A 5,206-nucleotide genomic window follows, 5' to 3' on the forward strand; every position below is an offset into this window, starting at 1 on the left:
AAGTAGAGCGCCACCATGGCAAATTTTGGAAAGGCCTATTCTGCTAACTTTAAAAGTGACCATAGGTTGCATAGCACCAAAGGCACTGCCGAGGGCTTAACAGAGGTACAGCCCACCAGAGGTACTCAACCTACACCACCATCATCCTTGGCTTGTGTTAGGCAACCTTCTGAGTGTAAATTTAGGTCGTACAACAAGACAAAACCACAGACATATATTAGGAATTCCTTTCAAAGTTTTCAATTAGAGAGATCTCTTCTTGGTAAATTCTAGCTATAGTGCAAAACACAGTAAACCTTAGTTAACCAAGTTAGTTAGATTTTGTTCAGGAATTAGAACAAAGAATTATTCTCTAAGTAGTTCATAGATATACACCAGATATTAAGAAGGGTTCAAATAACTGCTGGGCTATTTCTGGTGAAATTTGGTCGGACTGTTACTTTTGGTGTCTAGTTAGAAGTTGATGAAGGTAAATTGATCAGATAAGGTTATGCCAATTTTCTATGTCACAATCGCCACTGTGCAGCTGTCCCTGACTTTAGTGTTAAAATGTAGAAGGCTAATGGGTCAAGTATTCTTTAGGTGAACCATGATACTCATTTGGAGTATAGCATGTGAAGAAAGGTAGCCACGGTAACAGGATGGATGGTCAATCCAGCAAGTAGTCTCTGCACACTGTCTGCCAACTTGGTAATTTAAACTCAGTATTTTTGGCCCTGCTTTATTTTCTACATCCATTCTTTGGAAAAATCAACATAAAATTAGCATATTCTGTGGTAACTTTGAGGTTATTTGTACAAAGATCATATTTCTAAATATGGCTAATTAGGTCATATCCAGGTAATTTGACATAGTCACCATAATATAGTCATCATGTGACTGACTTAATTAACATAATCCAGGCATCATGTGACTTATTCAACCAATCAGCTTCTATGCTTGGTATTCATGAAAAATACTGAGTTTGAAATACTGAGTTCACAGGCTGTGTGAGAACTTTTGCCAGGTCAACCATCCAGTGTACTAGCTACAGCAGTAGAAAAATGGATGTCTTTATTAAAATTTCTTGAAGAGGAACATTAATTAAGGGAGTTATGCCTTCTGCTGTGAAGAAGTCACCTGAAAGTTTTGACATGGAATTTTAGAGTTTGTTTAGAGAATTGACTGCTGTTAGTTCCACAATTAATAACTGGAAATAAATTGGAAAATAAAAAATGTTCATCAAATACACTGTGACAATGTATGCTTCATTTGTTATTGATTCAGAAATAGCTTCATGAGAGTTGGCAGTTCTTGTTGCCTTTCTGGTTATGTCACATGGTACGTTTTGAAAAATTAGTCTTCAAATTAGTGCACACTTTTTACGAAAGCTACAAATACAAGAATTATAGTTTACATGAAAACTTGTAAACTCTACATGATGGGGGGGGGGGGGGGGAGAGAAAGTCCTTGGATAATAAGAAATTCAGTTAGCATTTCAGTAAAAGTCTTACTACCGGTAGTTGAATATTTGACGAGAACTATTCAGAGAACAGACTTCCTGCACTCTGTTTGATTGTACTACAGTGAGTGAAACAACACACCAAAAACACACACAACCTCCATTGTAATGCCTGTATATCATGCATGACTGAATTACTTTCATGATACACCCTTGACAATACTGACGTCATGTTGGCAAAAATCTGGGATTATTCTCAATAAGTCTCTGACTTTGTGAGAGTCCAAAAACATTCATTCTCACACACACACACACACACACATATATATATACAAGATCTGAAAATCAGGGTGAAGATTCACTTTCTTTGAAAAAGATGTGTTCCGCTGACAGTGTGCACAACTTTCTCGTGTGCATATACGAGTTGAAAATATTTCTTTCTTGAGTTTGATCAAGTCCTCCCCTTCATCACTACTGTAATAATCTCGTCAACTGGGGATTAGTACAGTACTTCATATACACTTTAACATGTTGTTATGGAAACTATTCACTTCAATAATACCCATACTCACAAAAATATAACTTTTTAAAAGTATTCTTTAATCAGAAATGCGACGACATTCATAGGATGATAATAAATTACACAGACTACAATATTGGATAATAAATAATACATCGATTGTGACCTGCATTACAACAATTAGAAACATCATTTTACCAAAATTTTACAAAACAGATTGTTTCTGCTGGAGTTGTGACACAAATATGATGATGTGGCCTATACCAACAGTATATACATCATCATGGAATTGTGTGCCTTAGTTGTATTGAGTTACAATGGCTTGCTTTGAAGTGTCCCAATTGCCACAACCAGACACACTGTCAATTATTGTGTTTCAACCTTGGATGTGGAAGACTCACCACCAGGGAACTCTATAACGATTGGTATTAAAGTAAAGACACCATTGGGGATGTTGCTAATTTTAAAAGTAGCCGATCTAATGTGACAAGTAGGCTATTACATGTTTATAATTCAAAGTAATCGACTGTATTGTAAACTAAAACATCTTAATACAATGGTGAAATATAAATTATTTTACATCATTACATGGTACACTACATGTATATACAAATAACACACTCTCAGATTAAATACACAGAAACATGCTGTATTTCATAACTTAGCAATTTTTCTGCTTACTTTGCATTTCACTTTCTGCTACATACATTATTTTAATAGATATTTTATATGCACCATTTCAAAAAAAAAAGTTTTATTTTATACAAAATCTAAGACGATTGCTTTAATGTAACAACTTTTTATTGCTTTCCATTCTAAATGAGTTGTGGGAGACAGAGTTGTGAGAATAATAAACCCAGGGAGTATAAGTTGGGTTATTATTTAGTTGGCATAGCTACTGTCACCATGGTGATGGAGAACACAGGCTATTACAACTGCTATATTACAACACAGTATACACAATGATGTCACATTTATTGCTTTGAGCTAATTGCATTTTCTCATTAACAGCTGATTCACAGGAGTATATATCTTTGGCTTCTTGACGGATAAAATTTACACAATGACAAAATAGTTACAAATATTTCATCCACTTTAAAACAGTAAAATGCATTCATTTTAGATGACACAGCTTTCATTTTACTACCACTAATGCTAGAAGTCTTTTGCATTGTTTCTACCACAGGGAGCAGGAGGCATACATTTATTTGCAAAAAGTTTGCAAAAAGTTCTTTTTACACTTTTATGTTCACTAAAAAGATAATATACATGTTGTGTGCATTTTATTCTGAATGCTTATCTTTAGCTGTTATCAGCTACTTCTTAAAAAGTACACATGAGGTATCAATAGCTCTGCCACACATCTACCCCTCCTGTAAGCATTTGCTGTTTAGCTTAAAGGTAAGATTTTTATTGAACACAAAAGCAGTAAAAACAAATAACATGCACAAATCTTTGTACATATGCCTCCAGCTCCCTGTGGTTCTACACTAGACATGTACATGTCTATGTATAATTCTTGGTCCTGACATTCAGTTTGTACAACAACTTCTGATAATTTGTACAATTTGAGATGACTGTAATACTGCCACACTTCTTCATAATGTCCAATGCAAATGTACCCAATTGTAATAAGAATTCATAAAAAAAAAATAGATGGTCTCAATAAAACTCAACTAAAGCATTTTTAAGACTGATTGTCTTTCGGCCCGGTAACACAGCACCAGCAAGCAAGTATTCCCACAAACCAGAACAAACCAGAACTGTTATTTCTTCATCTTGGTGGTGCATCTTGGACGATGCCATAAAAGAGGGTATGGTTAAGACGATGCAAGTAAGCAAAAATGTCAATTTTGAACAAAAAATACAAAAAACTCTATGTTAATTACTGTGAGTGTTATTTCTCTTACTATTGCCATCACTGACTTCATACAACAGAATCCTCTGCAAGCCAGTAATATGTCACGCCTATATAACATATTTGCATCAACCATCATTTTCACAATATATTACTCATAAAAACATCATCCTGCTACAAGGCAAAAAGTCAAATACTGCACTGGTTAAAATCTTTAACACAATTAACAAAATGAAACCAAAATTGTTCTCATGATTGACATTTTTTTCAGAAAGTTATCTTGTCTACAACATGTATGTATTATTCCATATTGACCAAAATTTTAATGTTGTTCCATTTCAGAAAGTGAATATCACATTAAAGGAGTTGTTCATTATATACAATGTCGATCAACCCATTCCAAGTCAAAATGCCATAAATACCATTACTGACTTACTAATAGATAGATTCGCTACAATTGTGAAATTCATACATATTGCCACTGTAAAGACATAGTAAATAGCATGGTAATGCCTCTCATGACCTCTCACCTTTATGTAAATGTTTATCAATCACACATCCATCACTTTTACATATTTGACATGCACACCTACACATGTTTCTAGCTCAGAGAATCTTTACAATGCACTCCTATGTACTAACATCATTTTGGCAAACAGCATAGTTAGAGTTAGAGTTTGTATTAGCGTATTTGCATACCAATTAACTATTCACACCCCTTAATTTGCATACAAAATTAGGCCTATTTGTAACATACATGTATATTTGTAAATTTGCATTCATAGCTTCTATAAGCATTTCCATTGCCAGGAAACCATGCTGTCCAGTTCACACAGCTTTACTGTACAACACAGCTATATGAGTTGAAATGACAGTTCGCACACTAGACTTGTATTTGTACTAAATTCACATAAAAATATCTATACTTGATGTACATAAACACACTTTTGCAAAAGACTACTAGATGTATAGTCTGACGTCATGTTACCCTTTCAGATACCACTTTCATTTGAAAGAGATGTCTGATTAGGGGTGAATGACATGACTTATCTTACCATCTATCATATTAGATGTATGATACATGAACGATAATAGACTATAGGGTGGCGGTCACTTTGTCCTAAACCAACTCATCCAAAACTACTTGTCCCACAGTCAACTTCGTCCCATAGTCGATCATCTTGCGTCATCCAAGAGCCATTTGTAAAGTCATTTCTACAAAATGACCATGCACAAAAAATATGACTTAGCACTTTCAATGTTTTGTAAATTGACATAGGATACGATACAAAAGCTTAGTATGATATCTATGTTTGAGTTGATGGTGGGACGAGTTGACGGTTGGAAGAGATGACAGTGGGACGAGTTGACAGTGGGACGAGCTGGG

Source organism: Glandiceps talaboti, chromosome 8, assembly GCF_964340395.1.
Source record: "Glandiceps talaboti chromosome 8, keGlaTala1.1, whole genome shotgun sequence".
Classification (NCBI taxonomy): Eukaryota; Metazoa; Hemichordata; class Enteropneusta; family Spengelidae; genus Glandiceps; species Glandiceps talaboti.